Source organism: Syngnathus typhle, unplaced genomic scaffold (genome assembly GCF_033458585.1).
Source record: "Syngnathus typhle isolate RoL2023-S1 ecotype Sweden unplaced genomic scaffold, RoL_Styp_1.0 HiC_scaffold_35, whole genome shotgun sequence".
In the NCBI taxonomy this organism is placed as follows: domain Eukaryota; kingdom Metazoa; phylum Chordata; class Actinopteri; order Syngnathiformes; family Syngnathidae; genus Syngnathus; species Syngnathus typhle.
Window position 1 is genome coordinate 1,089,427 of NW_026871941.1, and position 10,574 is coordinate 1,100,000.

Sequence of the window (10,574 nt, forward strand, 5' to 3'; positions counted from 1 at the left end):
GCTAAGCATTATTGACCAATCATGGAGCTTTTTTGGGACTTCCGTGTGGAGCTTTGGGGCCGTTCCGCCTAGCTTTTTATGCCCGATTAGGCTTCCAGGGAGGCGGCTAAGCATTATTGACCAATCATGGAGCTTTTTTGGGACTTCCGTGTGGAGCTTTGGGGCCGTTCCGCCTAGCTTTTTATGCCCGATTAGGCTTCCAGGGAGGCGGCTAAGCATTATTGACCAATCATGGAGCTTTTTTGGGACTTCCGTGTGGAGCTTTGGGGCCGTTCCGCCTAGCTTTTTATGCCCGATTAGGCTTCCAGGGAGGCGGCTAAGCATTATTGACCAATCATGGAGCTTTTTTGGGACTTCCGTGTGGAGCTTTGGGGCCGTTCCGCCTAGCTTTTTATGCCCGATTAGGCTTCCAGGGAGGCGGCTAAGCATTATTGACCAATCATGGAGCTTTTTTGGGACTTCCGTGTGGAGCTTTGGGGCCGTTCCGCCTAGCTTTTTATGCCCGATTAGGCTTCCAGGGAGGCGGCTAAGCATTATTGACCAATCATGGAGCTTTTTTGGGACTTCCGTGTGGAGCTTTGGGGCCGTTCCGCCTAGCTTTTTATGCCCGATTAGGCTTCCAGGGAGGCGGCTAAGCATTATTGACCAATCATGGAGCTTTTTTGGGACTTCCAGCCGGTGCTTTGGGGGCCTTCCCCCTCACTTTCTACGCCCGATTGGGCTTCCAGGGACGCGGCTAAGCATTTTTAACAGAAATGGAGCTTTTTGCGGAGCTCCAGCCGGTGCCACCGGCAGGCCGTGCACGCGGACGAGATGACCGAAAGAAGCTCCAGGAGAGCGGATGGACGCTTTTTAAGCACCGAGGCGGAGATCGCGGAGCTTTAATAGACTTCCAGCGGGCCCAAAGCGGCCAGGCAGACGGCGCAGCGCGACCTGGTACCTCGCACGGGACGCATCGCCCCCCCCGCGCACAGTTCCAGGGGGCCGGGATGACGTTTCAAAGCTGCCGCTGCAGCTGCGGCGGGGAGTGGCCTCCCTCCGGTGGACACGACGAGTAAATGACACCGGCCGCTGACGCAAACCCACGCCGGACAGGAGAGCTCAAAAGCCGGGTAACATTTCAAGGAAGACCCCCCCTGCGCAGACCTCCACTAGGCCGGGATGACTGTTCAGCTGTGGCGGGGAGTGGCCTCCCTCCGGTCGGCACGACGAGTAAATGACACCGGCCGCTGACGCAAACCCACGCCGGACAGGAGAGCTCAAAAGCCGGGTAACATTTCAAGGAAGACCCCCCCTGCGCAGACCTCCACTAGGCCGGGATGACTGTTCAGCTGTGGCGGGGAGTGGCCTCCCTCCGGTCGGCACGACGAGTAAATGACACCGGCCGCTGACGCAAACCCACGCCGGACAGGAGAGCTCAAAAGCCGGGTAACATTTCAAGGAAGACCCCCCCTGCGCAGACCTCCACTAGGCCGGGATGACTGTTCAGCTGTGGCGGGGAGTGGCCTCCCTCCGGTCGGCACGACGAGTAAATGACACCGGCCGCTGACGCAAACCCACGCCGGACAGGAGAGCTCAAAAGCCGGGTAACATTTCAAGGAAGACCCCCCCTGCGCAGACCTCCACTAGGCCGGGATGACTGTTCAGCTGTGGCGGGGAGTGGCCTCCCTCCGGTCGGCACGACGAGTAAATGACACCGGCCGCTGACGCAAACCCACGCCGGACAGGAGAGCTCAAAAGCCGGGTAACATTTCAAGGAAGACCCCCCCTGCGCAGACCTCCACTAGGCCGGGATGACTGTTCAGCTGTGGCGGGGAGTGGCCTCCCTCCGGTCGGCACGACGAGTAAATGACACCGGCCGCTGACGCAAACCCACGCCGGACAGGAGAGCTCAAAAGCCGGGTAACATTTCAAGGAAGACCCCCCCTGCGCAGACCTCCACTAGGCCGGGATGACTGTTCAGCTGTGGCGGGGAGTGGCCTCCCTCCGGTCGGCACGACGAGTAAATGACACCGGCCGCTGACGCAAACCCACGCCGGACAGGAGAGCTCAAAAGCCGGGTAACATTTCAAGGAAGACCCCCCCTGCGCAGACCTCCACTAGGCCGGGATGACTGTTCAGCTGTGGCGGGGAGTGGCCTCCCTCCGGTCGGCACGACGAGTAAATGACACCGGCCGCTGACGCAAACCCACGCCGGACAGGAGAGCTCAAAAGCCGGGTAACATTTCAAGGAAGACCCCCCCTGCGCAGACCTCCACTAGGCCGGGATGACTGTTCAGCTGTGGCGGGGAGTGGCCTCCCTCCGGTCGGCACGACGAGTAAATGACACCGGCCGCTGACGCAAACCCACGCCGGACAGGAGAGCTCAAAAGCCGGGTAACATTTCAAGGAAGACCCCCCCTGCGCAGACCTCCACTAGGCCGGGATGACTGTTCAGCTGTGGCGGGGAGTGGCCTCCCTCCGGTCGGCACGACGAGTAAATGACACCGGCCGCTGACGCAAACCCACGCCGGACAGGAGAGCTCAAAAGCCGGGTAACATTTCAAGGAAGACCCCCCCTGCGCAGACCTCCACTAGGCCGGGATGACTGTTCAGCTGTGGCGGGGAGTGGCCTCCCTCCGGTCGGCACGACGAGTAAATGACACCGGCCGCTGACGCAAACCCACGCCGGACAGGAGAGCTCAAAAGCCGGGTAACATTTCAAGGAAGACCCCCCCTGCGCAGACCTCCACTAGGCCGGGATGACTGTTCAGCTGTGGCGGGGAGTGGCCTCCCTCCGGTCGGCACGACGAGTAAATGACACCGGCCGCTGACGCAAACCCACGCCGGACAGGAGAGCTCAAAAGCCGGGTAACATTTCAAGGAAGACCCCCCCTGCGCAGACCTCCACTAGGCCGGGATGACTGTTCAGCTGTGGCGGGGAGTGGCCTCCCTCCGGTCGGCACGACGAGTAAATGACACCGGCCGCTGACGCAAACCCACGCCGGACAGGAGAGCTCAAAAGCCGGGTAACATTTCAAGGAAGACCCCCCCTGCGCAGACCTCCACTAGGCCGGGATGACTGTTCAGCTGTGGCGGGGAGTGGCCTCCCTCCGGTCGGCACGACGAGTAAAGCTATTTAGGAAAATCTGAGATAAATATCACTTGCATAATAATTTGGAACACGGTCCCGTGTTCCAAATTATTATGCAAAATGTATTTAGACACCAGCAATCGCACTTAGATTTGTTTCTTTTTTCTTTCTTTTAGCTTCCATAATGTTACCGGGCGCTGACGCAAACCCACGCCCGGCAGGAGAGCTCAAAAGCCGGGTAACATTTCAAGGAAGACCCCCCCTGCGCAGACCTCCACTAGGCCGGGATGACTGTTCAGCTGCGGCGGGGAGTGGCCTCCCTCCGGTCGGCACGACGAGTAAATGACACCGGCCGCTGACGCAAACCCACGCCGGACAGGAGAGCTCAAAAGCCGGGTAACATTTCAAGGAAGACCCCCCCTGCGCAGACCTCCACTAGGCCGGGATGACTTTTCAAAGCTGCCTCTGCAGCTGCGGCGGGGAGTTGCCTCCCTCCGGTGGACACGACGAGTAAATACACCAGCACTTGCTCTTAGATTTGTTTCTTTTTTCTTTCTTTTAGCTTCCATAATGTTACCGGGCGCTGACGCAAACCCACGCCCGGCAGGAGAGCTCGGAAGCCGGGTAACATTTCAAGGAAGACCCCCCCTGCGCAGACCTCCACTAGGCCGGGATGACTGTTCAGCTGCGGCGGGGAGTGGCCTCCCTCCGGTCGGCACGACGAGTAAAGCTATTTAGGAAAATCTGAGATAAATATCACTTGCATAATAATTTGGAACACGGTCCCGTGTTCCAAATTATTATGCAAAATGTATTTAGACACCAGCAATCGCACTTAGATTTGTTTCTTTTTTCTTTCTTTTAGCTTCCATAATGTTACCGGGCGCTGACGCAAACCCACGCCCGGCAGGAGAGCTCAAAAGCCGGGTAACATTTCAAGGAAGCTATTTAGGAAAATCTGAGATAAATATCCTTTGCATAATAATTTGGAACACGGTCCCGTGTTCCAAATTATTATGCAAAATGTATTTAAGTGTCATAAAGATTACATTTTTTGTTTTTCAAGTACTGAAATCACCCTCAGTCATGGTACAGTCCATGGTAGTCTGCCAGGTGAGCGCAATTGTAGTAATTAACAAGTCTATTTAAGTTCCGCGTTTTTAAGCGTTCGGCCATTTCGTTCAACCATGGGGAGGAAAAAGGATCTCTCTGCTGTCGAGAAGCGTGAAATCGTTCGATGCCTTGGACAAGGTATGCAGACATTCGATATTGCACGAAAGCTTAAGCGCGACCATCGAACTTTGAAGAAATTCGTCGCTGATTCGGAGCAAACGCGCGTTCGTGCAGACAAAGGCACGACAAGGAAGGTTTCTGCAAGACAAACAAATCGAATCAAGAGGGCGGCTGCAAGCATGCCACTAAAGACGAGCAAACAAATATTCGACGCTGCTGGTGCCAGTGAAGTCCCACGAACGACGAGGTGCAGGATCCTCCAGAGGCTTGCAGTTGTGCGGAAACCCTCCATTCGGCCACCCCTGAACAACGCGAACAAGCAGAAACGGCTGCAGTGGGCCCAGACTTACATGAAGACAAATTTTCAGACAGTCCTGTTCACCGACGAGTGCCGTGCCACCTTGGATGGGCCAGGTAGGGTTTTTTAAGTTTTTCCTTGCACTTTTGAGAGCTCAGGGGATGCTTTGAGAATAATTGTCAATTTCTGTCTATGTGAAGCCCTTTGAGACTGCTTGTGATTTAGGGCTATACAAATAAACTTGATTTGACTTGACTTTACAGATGGATGGAGTCGTGGATGGTTGGTGGACGGCCACGATAGCCCAACAAGGCTGCGGCGTCAGCAGGGAGGTGGCGGAGTGATGTTTTGGGCCGGAATCATGGGGAGAGAGCTGCTTGGCCCCTTTAGGGTCCCTGAAGGCGTCAAAATTACGTCTGTTAACTACGTGGAATTTCTGACTCAACACTTCTGTCCATGGTACAACAGGAAGAACCGTGCTTTCCGTCAAAAGATCATCTTCATGCATGACAATGCACCGTCTCATGCTGCAAGAAATACGTCAACGTCTTTGGCATCTATGGGAATAAAGGGAGAGAAACTGATGGTGTGGCCCCCATGCTCCCCTGACCTCAATCCTATTGAAAACTTGTGGAGCATCGTCAAGCAGAAAATCTACGAAGGTGGGAGGCAGTTCAATTCCAAAGAGCAGCTCTGGCAGGCTATTCTTAGATCCTGCCAAGAAATTCAACCAGAAACTGTACAAAAACTCACAAGTTCAGTGGATGGAAGAATCGTGAAGCTGCTGTTGAACAAAGGGTCCTATGTTAAAATGTAACTTTGTTTTTTATTGAAATAAAGGGTCCTATGTTAAAATGTAACTTGTTTGTCTTTTCTTTGAAATAGCTTTTGATTTCAGTAAATATGACCTCCTAATGCTGTAAATTCTTAAGATGGGCATTTCAGTTCATAAAAACCTATAAAATGTTATAAAACTCTGTTGTGCGTAATAATGTGGAACAGTGCATTTTAAGTTTTTTATTTTTTAAAAATTCTGTGATCATTCGGAGGTTTGTTCAATAAAATTAGAATTCATCAAAATAATGGTTGATGACTTGAAAATTATGCTGACTCATTTTGCATCGACTATTTAGGAAAATCTGAGATAAATGTCACTTGCATAATAATTTGGAACACGGTGTAAGTGCGATTGCTGGTGTATTTACTCGTCGTGTCCACCGGAGGACGGCAAATCCCCGCCGCAGCTGCAGCGGCAGCGCTTAAATGTCTTCCCGGCCGCCTGGAACTCTGCACGGGGCGTGTTTCGTCCCGCGCAGCGGTACCAGATCGCGCTGCGCCGTCAGCCGAGCCGCGCGCGGTCCGCTGGAAGTCTACACTGTGTTCCAAATTATTATGCAAATTGTATTTATGTGTCATAAAGATTACATTTTTTGTTTTTCAATTAAACTCATGGATGGTATTACGTGTCAGGGCTCTTTGGATCACTGAGATCAATCTCAGACACCGGGGATCATTACCGGCCAGTTGAGCCCAAATTAAGGAAAAACTACTTAAGAATGGTGTTCCACATTATTAAGCAGATAATTTGAAGTTCGCTTTGAGCAGTGGCGGACGCCAACCCACGACCGGTGGGAGAGCTCGGAGGGCGGATGGGCTTTCAAGGAAGCCCCCCAGGCCGGTCCCACTCGCACTTAGAATTTTTTTTTTTTTTGGCTTCCATAATGTACCGGGCGCGGACGCGAAACCCACGCCGGGCATGGCAGCTCGAAAGGCGGCTAAGCATTCAAGGAAGCACCGTCTGGAGCTTCAGAGCCGTTCCGCCTGACTTTTAACGTAGAGTACCGGGCGCAAACCACTAACTCAAGCCCGGCATGGCAGCTCGAAAGGCGGCTAAGCATTCAAGGAAGCACCGTCTGGAGCTTCAGAGCCGTTCCGCCTGACTTTTAACGTAGAGTACCGGGCGCAAACCACTAACTCAAGCCCGGCATGGCAGCTCGAAAGGCGGCTAAGCATTCAAGGAAGCACCGTCTGGAGCTTCAGAGCCGTTCCGCCTGACTTTTAACGTAGAGTACCGGGCGCAAACCACTAACTCAAGCCCGGCATGGCAGCTCGAAAGGCGGCTAAGCATTCAAGGAAGCACCGTCTGGAGCTTCAGAGCCGTTCCGCCTGACTTTTAACGTAGAGTACCGGGCGCAAACCACTAACTCAAGCCCGGCATGGCAGCTCGAAAGGCGGCTAAGCATTCAAGGAAGCACCGTCTGGAGCTTCAGAGCCGTTCCGCCTGACTTTTAACGTAGAGTACCGGGCGCAAACCACTAACTCAAGCCCGGCATGGCAGCTCGAAAGGCGGCTAAGCATTCAAGGAAGCACCGTCTGGAGCTTCAGAGCCGTTCCGCCTGACTTTTAACGTAGAGTACCGGGCGCAAACCACTAACTCAAGCCCGGCATGGCAGCTCGAAAGGCGGCTAAGCATTCAAGGAAGCACCGTCTGGAGCTTCAGAGCCGTTCCGCCTGACTTTTAACGTAGAGTACCGGGCGCAAACCACTAACTCAAGCCCGGCATGGCAGCTCGAAAGGCGGCTAAGCATTCAAGGAAGCACCGTCTGGAGCTTCAGAGCCGTTCCGCCTGACTTTTAACGTAGAGTACCGGGCGCAAACCACTAACTCAAGCCCGGCATGGCAGCTCGAAAGGCGGCTAAGCATTCAAGGAAGCACCGTCTGGAGCTTCAGAGCCGTTCCGCCTGACTTTTAACGTAGAGTACCGGGCGCAAACCACTAACTCAAGCCCGGCATGGCAGCTCGAAAGGCGGCTAAGCATTCAAGGAAGCACCGTCTGGAGCTTCAGAGCCGTTCCGCCTGACTTTTAACGTAGAGTACCGGGCGCAAACCACTAACTCAAGCCCGGCATGGCAGCTCGAAAGGCGGCTAAGCATTCAAGGAAGCACCGTCTGGAGCTTCAGAGCCGTTCCGCCTGACTTTTAACGTAGAGTACCGGGCGCAAACCACTAACTCAAGCCCGGCATGGCAGCTCGAAAGGCGGCTAAGCATTCAAGGAAGCACCGTCTGGAGCTTCAGAGCCGTTCCGCCTGACTTTTAACGTAGAGTACCGGGCGCAAACCACTAACTCAAGCCCGGCATGGCAGCTCGAAAGGCGGCTAAGCATTCAAGGAAGCACCGTCTGGAGCTTCAGAGCCGTTCCGCCTGACTTTTAACGTAGAGTACCGGGCGCAAACCACTAACTCAAGCCCGGCATGGCAGCTCGAAAGGCGGCTAAGCATTCAAGGAAGCACCGTCTGGAGCTTCAGAGCCGTTCCGCCTGACTTTTAACGTAGAGTACCGGGCGCAAACCACTAACTCAAGCCCGGCATGGCAGCTCGAAAGGCGGCTAAGCATTCAAGGAAGCACCGTCTGGAGCTTCAGAGCCGTTCCGCCTGACTTTTAACGTAGAGTACCGGGCGCAAACCACTAACTCAAGCCCGGCATGGCAGCTCGAAAGGCGGCTAAGCATTCAAGGAAGCACCGTCTGGAGCTTCAGAGCCGTTCCGCCTGACTTTTAACGTAGAGTACCGGGCGCAAACCACTAACTCAAGCCCGGCATGGCAGCTCGAAAGGCGGCTAAGCATTCAAGGAAGCACCGTCTGGAGCTTCAGAGCCGTTCCGCCTGACTTTTAACGTAGAGTACCGGGCGCAAACCACTAACTCAAGCCCGGCATGGCAGCTCGAAAGGCGGCTAAGCATTCAAGGAAGCACCGTCTGGAGCTTCAGAGCCGTTCCGCCTGACTTTTAACGTAGAGTACCGGGCGCAAACCACTAACTCAAGCCCGGCATGGCAGCTCGAAAGGCGGCTAAGCATTCAAGGAAGCGACGCCGGCCGGTCCGCGGGCCAAATAGGGTCCAGTAAAGTACCGGGCGCGGCCACTAACGCCTTGTGGCGGTCGCCTTGTGGCGGTCGGGGGGTGGCGGTCGGGGCTGGCGCTTGGGGCCGGTGGCGGTCGCCTTGTGGCGGTCGCCTTGTGGCGGTCGGGGGGTGGCGGTCGGGGCTGGCGCTTGGGGCCAGTGGCGGTCGCCTTGTGGCGGTCGCCTTGTGGCGGTCGCCTTGTGGCGGTCGCCTTGTGGCGGTCGCCTTGTGGCGGTCGCCTTGTGGCGGTCGGGGGGTGGCGGTCGGGGCTGGCGCTTGGGGCCAGTGGCGGTCGCCTTGTGGCGGTCGCCTTGTGGCGGTCGGGGGGTGGCGGTCGGGGCTGGCGCTTGGGGCCGGTGGCGGTCGCCTTGTGGCGGTCGCCTTGTGGCGGTCGCCTTGTGGCGGTCGCCTTGTGGCGGTCGCCTTGTGGCGGTCGGGGGGTGGCGGTCGGGGGGTGGCGGTCGGGGCTGGCGCTTGGGGCCGGTGGCGGTCGCCTTGTGGCGGTCGCCTTGTGGCGGTCGCCTTGTGGCGGTCGGGGGGTGGCGGTCGGGGCTGGCGCTTGGGGCTGGCGTCCGCCAATAGTGGTTTAATTTCGGGAGGAAGATTGATTTTCGTCCCAAGCCCGCCGCTGGAGAAAATTTTAGGTACCAGGAGTGGATTTTTTTTGTCCACTCAGGAGGGGGACGTTGGCTGGTTTGGTGTCCGGGGGAAAGTGCTCTTTTCTCGGCCAGGAGAAAGATTAGACTCCCAGCCCGCCGCTGGAGAAAATTCTAGGTACCAGGAGTGGATTTTTTTTGTCCACTCAGGAGGGGGACGTGCTTTGTTGTCCGGGGAGAGTGCTCTTTTCTCGGCCAGGAGAAAGATTAGACTCCCAGCCCGCCGCTGGAGAAAATTCTAGGTACCAGGAGTGGATTTTTTTTGTCCACTCAGGAGGGGGACGTGCTTTGTTGTCCGGGGAGAGTGCCTGGTCCCCGGACCAGCCTCTTAGGCGCGCCCGCTGTCATTCTCCGGAGATTAAGTTATACTAAGGGGAGGCTGCCTCCTCCCGCCTGCTGCCCGAGGATGCTGCCTCATCCCCGGACTGGCCTCTTGCGCGCGCCCGCTGTCATTCTCCGGAGACTAAGTTATACTAAGGGGAGGCTGCCTCCTCCCGCCTGCTGCCCGAGGATGCTGCCTCATCCCCGGACTGGCCTCTTGCGCGCGCCCGCTGTCATTCTCCGGAGACTAAGTTATACTAAGGGGAGGCTGCCTCCTCCCGCCTGCTGCCCGAGGATGCTGCCTCATCCCCGGACTGGCCTCTTGCGCGCGCCCGCTGTCATTCTCCGGAGACTAAGTTATACTAAGGGGAGGCTGCCTCCTCCCGCCTGCTGCCCGAGGATGCTGCCTCATCCCCGGACTGGCCTCTTGCGCGCGCCCGCTGTCATTCTCCGGAGACTAAGTTATACTAAGGGGAGGCTGCCTCCTCCCGCCTGCTGCCCGAGGATGCTGCCTCATCCCCGGACTGGCCTCTTGCGCGCGCCCGCTGTCATTCTCCGGAGACTAAGTTATACTAAGGGGAGGCTGCCTCCTCCCGCCTGCTGCCCGAGGATGCTGCCTCATCCCCGGACTGGCCTCTTGCGCGCGCCCGCTGTCATTCTCCGGAGACTAAGTTATACTAAGGGGAGGCTGCCTCCTCCCGCCTGCTGCCCGAGGATGCTGCCTCATCCCCGGACTGGCCTCTTGCGCGCGCCCGCTGTCATTCTCCGGAGACTAAGTTATACTAAGGGGAGGCTGCCTCCTCCCGCCTGCTGCCCGAGGATGCTGCCTCATCCCCGGACTGGCCTCTTGCGCGCGCCCGCTGTCATTCTCCGGAGACTAAGTTATACTAAGGGGAGGCTGCCTCCTCCCGCCTGCTGCCCGAGGATGCTGCCTCATCCCCGGACTGGCCTCTTGCGCGCGCCCGCTGTCATTCTCCGGAGACTAAGTTATACTAAGGGGAGGCTGCCTCCTCCCGCCTGCTGCCCGAGGATGCTGCCTCATCCCCGGACTGGCCTCTTGCGCGCGCCCGCTGTCATTCTCCGGAGACTAAGTTA